Source organism: Rhinolophus sinicus, linkage group LG03 (assembly GCF_036562045.2).
Source record: "Rhinolophus sinicus isolate RSC01 linkage group LG03, ASM3656204v1, whole genome shotgun sequence".
In the NCBI taxonomy this organism is placed as follows: domain Eukaryota; kingdom Metazoa; phylum Chordata; class Mammalia; order Chiroptera; family Rhinolophidae; genus Rhinolophus; species Rhinolophus sinicus.
Window position 1 is genome coordinate 12,458,805 of NC_133753.1, and position 13,031 is coordinate 12,471,835.

General features: G+C 41.1%; 1 protein-coding gene across 3 annotated transcripts in view; it reads left to right on the forward strand.

The window, feature by feature from the left end:
• The first annotated feature begins 2,839 nt into the window (after window positions 1–2,839).
• FOXN3 (forkhead box N3) overlaps window positions 2,840–13,031 on the forward strand; it is a 367,936-nt gene continuing 357,744 nt past the window's right edge. For 2 of the 3 annotated variants that reach the window (XM_019744745.2, XM_019744763.2), the window contains exon 1: window positions 2,840–3,092. The gene's annotated coding sequence lies outside the window, so the exon portion shown is untranslated. The remainder of the gene's footprint in view (window positions 3,093–13,031) is intronic. The other variant, XM_074327057.1, reaches the window with a different exon arrangement.

The window sequence follows — 13,031 nt, forward strand, 5'->3', positions numbered from 1 at the left end:
CAGGAGCCTGTGAAACTCAGCTTGCAAGAGGCTGCTCCTAGCAATACAGAGCAGAGGGCTTAGCTGAGAATGGCTCTAAAGACAAACTGGCCCAGGACTGGGTCAGCTGGCACGTGAACACACAGCACCCTGGCAGACAGAAAACTTAAAACTCTAGGGCTGAGCGATGCTCCAGTCACCTATGCACCTTTTTGCTCCTTATCAGAGATTAAGAATTGACTCCACCTTATACATGGTGAGTGAGATTTTGTCAAGTGGTTTTCTATGTGCCCTCCCAGCACTGAAAGTCCTCAAAACCCCTGGAACCTGTGACATGGTTTTACTGCAGCACTGCAGTTGTTTGTCTGTCCATGGGCTCTGTATGATGGCGAGTGCTTTGAGGGAAGTATTTATTTTTTTATACCCAGAGCCCTAGAATAGTACCTTGCTTATACTAGGTTTCCAACGTTTGAAATATACACAATTGAATGAATGAATGAATGAATGAATGAATGAATGAATGAATAATGGTTTCTTTCGACCAGCACCTCTTCTGGTGTGCTCAAGCTTTGAGGAATTGCTCCCTGCCCCCAGCATTTCTTTTCAGCCTCTCATCACCTCCTATTGGTGCTAAGATTACTTTGAGCCTAGCATTTGCAACATTGGAAGGCCACATGGATGGTGTGACTAAAAAGCAATTAGACCAGTTTTCAGCAAAGGAATCAAGTTGTGCGTTCATCCTTCTAAGCGATTCCAAAGAAGGTCATCCAAAATGCTGCCATGCCTGGCTTCTTCCTTATGAGCTGCACAAAAAAAATGTTTAACATTTTTAAGAATAAAACGTTTCTGTCTTTTCAGCTAAATGTCACCCAGCCCTCACCTGGCTGGTATTTAGGTGGTTTGGGACACATCATCAGATAAGTTACATTTCCTTTCGGGTGGAGGGGCGGAGGAAGTGGACTGCCACAAACAGAACTGACTGGTGACTTTCTCATGGGTGCACAAGGGCTGAGAAGTAATGCCTGGGTTGTCACCAGGTCTGAGCAGTGACATCCCCATCTCACTAACAGGCCGCCCCCTATGTGAAACACCTGAGGTTCCAGGGTTTTTTGAGGACTTTCAGTACTGGGAGGGCACATAGAAAACCTCACTCCTCTGTATGTCAGGTGGAGTCAATTCTTAGTCTCTGATAAAGAACAAAAAGGTGCATAGGTGACAAGAGCATTGCTCAGCTCTAGAGTTTTAAGTTTTCTGTCTGCCGGGATGCCCTCAGGACAGAAATCTGACCAGCCTGGGTCTCACTAGCCACCTTATTTAGCAGAGACTAAAATATTTTCAAGTAGTCTCTTCTTTCCATTCTGGTAAATTGCTATTCTAATACAGGTGAAAACTGACGACTGCAGAAACCTCCCTTCATTTTTGTGCTGGGTACCTCATTTTCCACAGTAGTTATAGGGAAAGAGTTGGGAAGCCAGGTGGTGCACTTGCAAAAGCAGAGGTCTTTTGGAAATGTGATTTTGGACAAGTCCCTTTACCCTTTGATACCTCCACTTTCTCATTTGAGAGTTGGGAAGTATAATGTCTGTTTTATCACAGAGGTATGGTAAAGATCACGTGAGATGTGTGAGTCCTTTGAAGATTGACAAGTGTAACATATTACAACTAGTTCTTCGCGTCGACATAAGGCAGCAGACAAGGTGCTTTTGATGTTTAATTAATACACAAAAATCTTCCATTACATTGATTTAGCCATAATTGGGAAGGAGGAGGGCAAGAGTAATTTTCAAAGGGACTTGTTCTGCTCCAAAAATAGAACTCAGAAAACACATATTTGATTTTCCTTTTGGTGTCAAACCACACTGCCATTGTTATTAGCAGTTTTACAGAATTGTGACCTTCAAACTTGGTGATATCAACGACTGAAAGAAAGCTCCCAGGTTTGAAGACTTTTCAAAGAGGCTTTTCAAACTAAAACACTTATTTTGAATTAAGGGCTAGTAGAATTGTGTTATTAAATAAGCACTTGCAAGTTTAACAGTTGTCTTCCAGGTGGCCTGCAGTGAATGAGTGTGCTGAGAGGTCGCTGAAAGCCCTTAGGGGGACAATGAGGGTAATCTGTTAGAGGGGTCCATGTACCACCCTTTCCAGAGTTAAAAGGGAAATTTAGAACTTGCATTTTTCTGAATTGTACATAAGCTGATTTGTGTATACACCTATCATAACTTACTTTCAGTTTACTGAATTTGTGAATTTTCACATTTGTTTTAAATTGTAATTAAGTTTTCTCTATGAGGCACACCATATGCCACCATTAATTCATTCTCGTTGATTTCTTAGGAGATACATGAGTGCATATTTTGATGCAATTTTGAGGTCTTTTGAAAATCAAATGACTACATGTTTAGCCATATGGGCCTTTGTTATTTAAAATAGCATATGATAAATAAGAGAAAGCAAATGTAAAAGGACTTGTTAGGAAAAAAATAATTGGAAAAACTGTTTGAAACATTGTTTTAAACACAGAATTTCCAGCCCCCCCCTTTTTTTCTGCGTTATGTTTTTAAAACCTGTCTTTATTGATCCTGTACTGTCTCTTACCGCCTGTGAATATGCACTGTCACACGTGCACCGGGCAAACCTATTAAACCAGTTACTGCCCTGTGCTTTACACCGGGGCCGCAGATATTAACATCCGCCTTCCATGAGTCCAGCTGTAGCCAATGTTTTTCTGTTAATATCTTATGCCAGGATTTGACAGTAAGCTCCAGTTCATCCGCACATACGGTGTCCGGTTTTGAAAGCGGCCGACGGGTGATTCGGTTTTCGCGGGGATTCACTGTGCTCACCAGCTGCCGGCCGTACGTGCGGGCGCAGACCCGGCCACCGGCGGGCGCGCGGCGCGCACTAGGACCCAGCAGGGCTCCGGGCCCGGGTGGGAGCCGCGCTGCCGACCCCGGGCGGGCGCCGGGGCTGGAGCCGGGGTTCCGGCCGCGATCCGCTGCAGCTCCGCGGGGAGACGGCGCGACCCGGCGGCTGGGCCACCCGCGAGTCCGGTGCCGCCGCAGCCCCCCAATGCAGCCGCGAGAAGCAGCGCGGGGGGCAGGCGATCGAAGGTAACGAAAATGGGGTTCATTTCCTGCCTCCTAATCTTCTGCTCTGGTTCAGCATTGTCACGAGAAGCCCTCGCTGTTCAGGCTGCTGCATTTTGGGGCACCCTTTGATTTTTTTAAGGTGTCTGCCCTCATATTTCCACCTGGTTTGATTGATTTGTAGCATGCAGCCCATGAGGGAGAGATCCAGAGATGGCAAGTTGCATATTTTCATTAGTTTTGTCTCAAAAGTAAGTTCATTTAAAAAAAAAAAAGTTTCTCAGGAATTTGTGGATAGTCGTTTAAAAAAATTTTTTTTTAAAATAGCAAACAAATGGATAGTTTTTTAAATTATCAAATAATTGATGAAATTGTTAATTACTTCCTAGGGTTTTACTTTTGTGGGTTCCCCAGGCGTTACTTTTATTTTCAAGGAACTAACGTGTTAAATGTGGAGTTTGGCTCAGACAGAGTTTACAGCATTGCTGTCGCAACTGTTTTGCTATCAATTATAAACAGTGTCAAATCTGTGGGCAGTTTGAACCTCTTTTCAAATACTGTAACTGGTTATCCTGATATGACATCTACAGATGAGACTTTCCTTAGAGGCAGTCAGAATATTTCTCATTTTGGAGAAACATTGTTTTGAGGAGAAAACCATGATTACTGGCTGGGGAGGCTGAAGAGACTATTTTTCATGCTTTGTTTATACTCCGGGGATGACATATGGGGAAGGGAAACATATTCTTTCTCTACAGCTTTAATTGTGGGATTATTAATTTCTTTAATTTATTAGTTTCAATTGGTTGGGCTCAGGGAGCCCTCTGTCACAGGATGTGCTTAAGGTGACACATTTGCTAGCAGTTGGGACACATGATTGCAAATGTAAAATGTGCCTCATCTGAAAGGACTGGTCTGCTGGGAGCTCCCATGTGGAGCTGTCTTAGGCAGGGTGCGACTGGCTCATTGAGGAAAAAGGGAATCATTTTCCTTAGCTAAGGAAGACATCCTGTGATATTCCTTTTGTTCCCTGTTTTTCATTGATCGCCAGCTCTGCCTTAGAGAGGGGAGAGCAGCTCAGAGAGTGCAGAGCTCGGAAGACTGCACAAACGACTACAGCCCACTTTAACTCTCACGCTGATTGGTCAGTTAGACTGAGACTTATGAAAACAGTCACCCAAAACCTTCCTTTGCAATCGCGCTGTAATTTCAGATTAGCCTTCTCGTGCATAGATGTCTACACGATTGATTTTTAATTTGGGTGCAGTTTGCTTGAGGTACCTTTATGTTTAATTTTTTGTTGTTGTTTCTATCCAGATTAAAGTAGGCCATTTTGGTGACAAATTTCTTTGCAGATGTCAGCTACTAGCTTACATTTAGAGACGTATCACTTTACAATCCATTCTCGATTTCTCCTCAGGAGTTGTAGAATGCAAAGTTGTTCAACTTAGAATAATTTTTCCTGCCGTTTTTTGATCTGAATACTTAAGTAGCACTATCAGCAGATGGATGCTTCACTGTATCTTTACTTTGATAATGTAAGTGTCTTGTGCATCAGCATGTATCACGTGTGAGATTTAAGTCTGTGCAACAGTGAAAGAAAAAGGCAAGAGCAGTCAAAATTGGCTTGCGCACTGTTTTAAGAAATTCTGGCATCTGGTTTGAGGAGAATGCATTTTACATCCAAGAAAAAGGGCATTCTTCACCTTATAAGAATATGAATTAGTAAATAATGTAAAATATTATTAAAAAAAATAAAAGCCTGGTGGATATCACCATTTGAGCCTCAAAACACCTCGATTAAAGAAGCACTATCCCAGAAGTTGTTAAATGTATAAACACTTTCCCAATTGGCTTAAAAATTTAGACACAGGACATGGATGGAATCTAATAAACGGTGAGTGGAGACATGGTTGTCATGGAAACCAAGAAGAGTAACCCCCGCCACCCCCCCAACACTACCATAACCACCACCTTAAAAAAAAATAAAAACTGCATGTCATCACAGATGCCTGGAGAACATGCTGGCTTCTGTAAGCTTTCCCACAGCATCTGTTGAAACCTAAGATTGTGCCTGTCAAATCAAGGTCATTTTACAACAACAACCAAAAATGCAGTCTCCTAGGTTTCATAACTGTATTTTTATTGAAACTATGTGAGGAAAAAGCCTTAAAGGAAGGATGAGCACACGTGCTTACTTGGCATTTTGCTGCTTCTGAGTTCTGCAAGGAAAGCCTAAGAAGAAGGTTTTGAGCCTTTTAAATTGTAATTGTGGAATTAAATTGATTTGTATGTCTACTGTTATAATGAAACTCTTTTTAGAGCTGTGAAGACTAGAATGTTACCTGTGGATGATGAAGAGTCATTTGGGGGAAGGTATTATGAAGACTTTCTCTTTGCAATAGGGTTCAAAGTTGAATGCTCACACTTGAATTCCAAGAACTGTGGCATTTTGGATCCCCGCTCTAAGACTGTATGTGGAGGGATAAATGAAGACCCTGTCTGGTGTTTTGGGAAGTGTAAGGGAGGGTGTTCTCAGTAGCTGAGCATGGAGGAGAGGAAAACTAAATTGAAAGAATGGTTTCAAAACAGCAACTATCATTATTTGGTTAACTTAGAAAAGTTTCCTCTTCTTTTGTGAATAGAGAAGAGTGCTTTAGTTTTTAGGATAATTGAGAGGTTCCCCAAATCAAGGTTGTGAATATTTTCAGTGTCTTAGTAGTGGTTTCAGTGAGGGGAGTAAAGAAAGGAGAAAAGTTGGGAGACAGCCCTCCCCCCATTCACTTTGTTAAGTGAAAAATAACCAAGGAGGCCCGCTCCTAAATTTTGACTTTAGCGATCAACACTGAACCTTCCAAATATAAAAACAATGCATTTCTTATATTTCTCCATCTTGCCAATGGTAGTCTTTACATTTTAAGTTCTTGATATTCATTTAGAAATATCTTCCTACCAATCATGATGATTTAGAGTATTGTATTGCTATCTTAATTGAAAATAGCCAGTTTTAAATCTCATTGAATTAACACTTTGATCTTTTTACAAAGCAGCAAATTTCCCTTGTTTTCATCAACTAATTGCATGGGAGGCTGAGAGGGGGTGGAAAGAATCCTGACTGTATTTCAATGTTTACTTAATATCTTACGTCTATGTCATAGGAAATACTGTAGACTTTAGAAGTGACATAGCATCATTGCGGTGAGTTAGCATACATTTCATGATGCCATGTTGTCAGATATTTAATGGATTGGGATTTGGTGAAAAAGGTTAAGTTTAATGGCACAACTGTTCTCTTTTAGTAAAGGATTTCCTGCAGGGAGCTTTCTTATCTGGAGCTGTGTTCATTGGCAGGAAACATGTCAGTTGCTTGTTTTTACAAACTGAAGGAAATGAATGGGATTTGTTGGTTTCTAGAATCTGTCTTCATTCTCCATTGTCTGTCAAATAGTTTGCTCAGAACACTTCATTTCTAAAGGGACTTTTGAGGAGCACAATTAAGGTACCCCACATCTTTGGCATTTCTGTTTATTTTTACTTTGGGATTAGAAAAATTGATCGTTATATTACTACTAGGTACAATTTACCAATACAAATTAACAAGATATTCAATAAAGTTCCAATTCATTTTCAGTTGTCAGATACACACATATTTACTGTAACAGGCTTTTTTTTTTTTTTTGATAGATATGCCAAATTTCTAATAATTAGTCTAGAATACCAACTAAATGCCAATCTCAATTTTGGATTCACCTGGAGAGGTAAAGGGAGAGAGGCAGCTTCGTTTTTCTCTTTGCATATAAGAAAAAAAGTCGGTAAGACTACATGTCAGGTATAAGCCTACTTTGCTGATGGCAAACATTTGATGTAGGGGGAGAGTTGGGAATTGGGAGTGGGAGTTTGCTAAAACTAGTTTAGAGTCTCGGTATGAGACAACAAATCTTAACCTTGAAAACAATTATTGTGCAAAACTCTGTATTATTTTTTAGATATTGTAAATAAATATAGTTGTTTCAATTCGTGTATGTTTCAAATTCTGGATGAGGAAACAAGGGCTAGCTTCTTTAAAGGAAAACAAGTGTACAAACTCCATTGGAAGGAACAGACTGGGGAGGGGGGTAAGAGTGTCTGAGGGAGAAAGAACCGTTTGTTGTGATGGTTTTCACACCTTTTTGAAGACATCATTTTTGTTTTATATTTAGCACCAAATGAAATCTTATGCAAGACCCTAATATATGAGTGGAATGAAAACAGAGCCGCTTTGGGGGAACCACGAGCCAGGAGCCCAGAGCCTGCTTTCTTCCCCTGGTCTGTGCCCGGGACACACCCTAGAACCCTAGCACTGCTCTGAACTCAGTTTGAAAACCACAGCTTTTAAAGCGCCCAAAATATTCTCTAAAGATGGCCCAAGGGAATGACTTCCAGAGTCCTGGAATGGATTAGCTGAAGAGAGAACTTTTGTCTTGACAATTTAAAAGGGCGTTTGTGCTCAGAGAAAGTAGGAAAAAGATATGTAATACAATGTACGCTAATAAGCCAACATGTAGCTAGCCCAAGATGGAACCTGCCATAAGTATGAAAAAGCCCTGGTCCTGTCTATAAGGAGGGAAGGGGAAAGGATGTTTCTAAGGGTCACTTACAAACAAATCAGGGCCCCCTTTCCTTATAAGTGACAGGAACATCGCATGGAGGTGTTTGAGATCAGTTGGCTATGACTGTACTTGAATGCGTGGATTTATTCTATTCCCACCTCAGGAGCTGTTATATCACTGTTATTCTGTCCGTCAGTGAAAATTATTTCATATTAAGTGTCATTCATGAAATGAAAAGTTTGCCGAGCCATGTAATCTGCTTGGCAGACTCACTGGTGTTCTGAGTGTTGAGTAAAATGGTAACATACAGATGATATTTGAATATCATCATGTATTCACATTGTCTCTTCTATTATGAGATTGACTGAAATGGCAGTGTTGGGATTGGGCTCAGTTTTCCTCCTTTACATCGCAAAAGCTACAGGGATTAAGATTTCTATGGGTGACAGACAGGAATCCCCTTCAGTTCCATTCTTGATTTTCACAACCCCTTGATTCACATAGCACAGCTCTGTAGGTGAGAAATCAGCAGAGCTGGCAGGTGCACTATAGTAGCCTTGTACTTCTCATGGCCACGACCACCCTCCCGCCTTGTTTCTTGGAGGTTGCACAGTTGGGGAGTTTGTAAGAGGAGAAAGGACAGACCCCTCTCTGCGTTGTCCCATTCCACCGTGCTTGACATGCTTCTGTTACCTGCATGGGGTTAGAGATGGCAGTTAAAATAATCAGTGTCCAGGAAGCCACAGGTCTTCCAACAGTTTGTGCTGGAACTTTGTCTTTTTTTGAGAAACTATTTCCTCTACAAGGATGAAACTAGTAGAAACACAAAATAGCTGTCTGTGATAGTGGGTGAAAATGATTGTGATTAACTTTTAGTTGTTGAACTGTGCTGAATAAAGCTTTTCATGTTTAGGCTGGTTAACGCTATCTTACTCTTCCTATCTTGTTTCCCCGAAAATAAGACCTAGCTGGAAAATCAGTTCTCATGCATCTTTTGGAGCAAAAATTAATATAAGACCCGGTATTAGATTACATTATATTATATTTATTATATTATAAAGACCTAGTCTTATAGTAAAATAAGACCAGGTCTTATATTAATTTTTGCTCGAAAAGATGCATCAGAGCTGATTGACCGGCTAGGTCTTATTTTCAGGGAAACAGGGTAACACCTGCATTTCAAAGAAGATTGAGTGTGTACAGCCATAGAAAACCAAGGGAACTCTCCCAAGGTATATTCATGATAATAGACCAGTGGTTCCTCGTGAGTGAGCATTTAAACTCTGACGTTCTTGGGGTTTTGTTTTGGAACTCAAGGGTACGTTCCAGTTACCTGGACGTTGCTGAAGCGGCTGATACAGGACTTCAAATGTTATATGGGATGTGTACCCGGTACTTGTGCAGATGTCGCTTTCTTAAGATTCAGATCGTTAAAAGTCTTACTTGAAGAGGGGATTTTAGTGTATTATACAAGGTTAAATTTTAAATAACCTCAGATAGCTCTTCACATTCTGAAATTTTCTGATTTGGCAAACTTAACATTTTTGCAGCCTTTAAAATGAAAACAATTACCATTTAATGACTAGTTAATACATGTCTCTAAATTAAGACAGTCATATTGTTTCATGGGACTAAATTTAGAATTTAGAGTGGTCTTGAGAAAGAAATAAGTTGCTCTGAGTGAGTTCGGCCATATTAGGTAAACAGAAAAATCAGATCATACTGGTAAGGGGCTTTCATATATCAGGTGCTGCCCCTACATTCTTTTAATTGATCCTTATGACCTAGTATTAATACACAACTACTACTAATTATAATAGTATACATTAACATCCCATTTTACAGATGAAAAACTGAGGCAATATGTTCTCAGAGCCATACTCTTTTGTAGCCTAGTAATTCTCACCCTCAGGGCCCCCTGACTCCAAATTCTAAGCATTTTCTACCCCACTAGCTACCTCACAACTGTTCCTCTGTTTCTATTCCAGGGTCAATAACTTCCCCCTCCATATTAAAAATGGAGTCTCCTCCTGGGAAAAATTGCAGGGATGGGTAGGGAATATTTGTTGTTACTTTGGCAAGAAATAGCATTATGCTTCTCATCATGCTGTGTTCCCTAGGTCTGACCATTAATGATGGGAGGGACTTTTTAGTTCTCTTGTTAGTGATTATCTTCTGTAAATCATCTTCATCGTTTGAATTACGCTTCACCTACCCCTGAGCACATTCACCAGTTTGGTAAATGAAAGACCCTTGCCACAGGGATGACTTTCCTGAATTACCCACGTATTACGCTTCGTCCTTCTGTTGGTGGCATCCACAGAAACAGACTTCCTAGACATCATTCGCTTTCGTAATTCGTATGAACTTCCCCACAGACTCAGGGTTGCAAATACAAGGACATCTCTTTTATTTCTTTCTGAATAAAGAAACAATGGGCTTAAGTTGTCAAATTGGCAGGATGTCCAGGGTCTCCTTGGGGCTCTCCTACCCCTAAGTCATATGAACCCCATATGGAGAGACCAAGTGGAGAAGGGTCAGTTTGACTCCCACATGGACGCAGGGAGCTCTGCCCTTGTACTAGTGTCGGGGAAAATCGCAAGTTAAATCTCTAGCTGGGGACCCACTATGCCTAGTATACGTGTGACCAGTTGGAACTAGCCATGGAACCAGGGTCCTCGTAGCCATTTTCAGTGAAGTAGGGTGTTGGCACTTTCTAATTCGCTTTAAGTCTTCAGGTGAATGATCAGAACTCGATGGGACAAATCCATATTCCACATGTACATATGCTTTCATAGATTTCACATGTATGAAATCATGTTAAAGGATCGGTCTAGGGAAGTACTACAGATAGATGTGCACAAATGTGAGGACGCAGATCACCCATTCAATGAACAGTTATCGAGCACCTGCAGCCTGCCAGGGACACGATGCGTCGTAGGGACGTAAGGGTGGAAAATCATTCTGGGGCAGCCCACCGTCTGTTCTGTAACTCTGATTGGCTTCTTAAACTGTAAATAGCCCCAAATAGGGCTCTTTTGAAGTTCATATTGCAAGCTGATACAGACGAACGGAAGTGATGCCCTCCCTGAGCTCCTTCCTTGAGGTAGGTATTATGCGTTTTGTTTTAGTTTGGAAGCTGACTTTGCAAGGAAGATTCCAGGGTAGGTGGTTTACTTGGGAGACAATTCCAGGAAGGCACCAGTAGGGGGCGCAAGTGGGAGACGGGGAAGAGAGGGCAGCCAATAGTGTGACATGTCCCACCAATTACCACTGTGCAGGGGAGCTCATAAAGAGCGTGTGTCCAACTTGCGACATGCCTCTTTTAGTCACTGGTTAGTGACTGCTTTTATGGGGCGTTGAGTCCCAGCACTTGAGGGTGGCATGCGAGCTGGGAGAGCAGGCTTCAATCTGCGCAGATTCTTAGGGACGTGTTGAGGCTTTGGTAGCAGTTAAAGGTTGGGCTGGTGTGCACTAAGATAGAGGCCTGAGGGGACGTGGCCAGGGCTTCTCGGACCGTTCTCTTCCAGTCTTGGAACTATAGACGCTTTAGAAGAAGAATCGTTTTGAATGGTCCTCCGAACTTCAAAATGAGTGAAGATCCCGGGAGAGTGGCTTTTCAGTCTGAAAAATGGAACAAGAGAAGTGGCCTAAGTTCAGAGTCCAGTCATTCCGGCGGAAATTTTCAATAAGGGCATTCATTTTGTTCTGGTTTTTGTTGTTGTTCCAACCATTATCCTTGTTTCCTAGGTTGGAAAACTTGGACACCCATTTGTTTCACATTCCACGTTAACCTAAGACTTGGTAATGTGGAAATCCTGACGGGATTATTGTGAGGGCTAATCATAGAGTCCCTGAAAGGCCCTTGGCACAGAGCCTGGCACGTAGTTACAACTTAAATTATTGTAGCTATTTTTATGTTGTTATTTTTGTCCTTATGTCTCTCATCTGCTAGGAACTTGTGGTGGCCCCCTGTGGCTCACCTTACCAAGGCTGTCCTCCTCTGCCTGGCTTTCAAGACCTTCTGTAATCTGGATCTACCCATTAGAGCTCAGGCAATGTGCTCAGGTCTGCTTCAGGGTTTATTCATCCCAGAACTTGCCTTGTTCCTTCCAGCTCCACTGCCTTTGTTCATCTTGTCCCCTGAACACAATCTTATTCTACCTCCTTTCCCATATTGTAGAGTCACCAGTTTCACCCATTCTGCAACTCCAGTGTGTGGAGAAAACGCAGGTTGTTCATTTTGTCTACAGCAAACCTTCCTCCCCAGCAAATACCCATTGGTTATCAGGGGAAAAAATAATAACGTTTGATCCCATCCATTTAAAAACTTAGTTTGATCTGATAGTCCAAATGGTCACTTAAGATAATTCTCACTCTTCCTAGGCAAACAGTGCCCATTCCCTCATGTTGTCCCCTTCTTTGCCTGTGATAGTGTACGTGGGAAGGGGTGTCGAGTGCACCCTTTTGTTGCTTATGGAGGACAAGCAAACTAAATCTCTTTAAGTGGGGTGGCTGCTGCTGCCAGGGGCTAGGTCTCTTGCCCACTGGTGCCGCTTGTTCTATGCAGCAGGTCCTCAAATAACGTCGTTTTGTTCAACATCGTTTCATTAGAACGTTGGTGAGATGCCATAGGAACTTACCGTATTTTGCTGTGTATAATGTGTACCCACGTTTTTGGCCCAAACTTGCAAGGGGAAAAAATCTTTCGTTCTAATTTTTTAATTCAAATTTTTATTTGTTTACAGTTAGGTTCTTGGTTTTTGTATTATAAAGGAATTTTAGCATTTATTTTTTAACATATGACACAAGAAATTTTATGTAACAGATAATTACAAAACACAAGAACCGATACAAGGTACAAGAAAATTTATGTACTACTAACAAATTTACGATATTTACGCATCATAGGCCAAGAACTCTTCATCATTGCAAGTTGGTCGTAAATTCAACAAAACCGATTATTGTATCGCAGGGTGTTATTTTGCATACAGATATTGTTATTGATTTCTAGAATTACACTTTCAACTCATACATTTAATTCATAAATAAAAGAATTAAAAACATTTATATAGATACGGAATTAATAGTACTACCCATGTATAATTCACATCCTTATTTTTCCCTCACAAATCTGAGCAAAAAAGTGTCCATTACACATGGCAAAATATGGTAACTCTTGTTTATATCAGTTAGCCTATGGTAAAATTGGTTTTGTTATATATTGCTTCATTTAAAGCCACAGAACCTATTGATGACATTGAGTACCTATCGGATGAGGTGTGATCAAACTATATGGTACGTGTTTAAATAAAAAAAATATTACAGTAAAAGACATATTGCCATTAATCCTCCTCAAAATACTCCCGCCTCG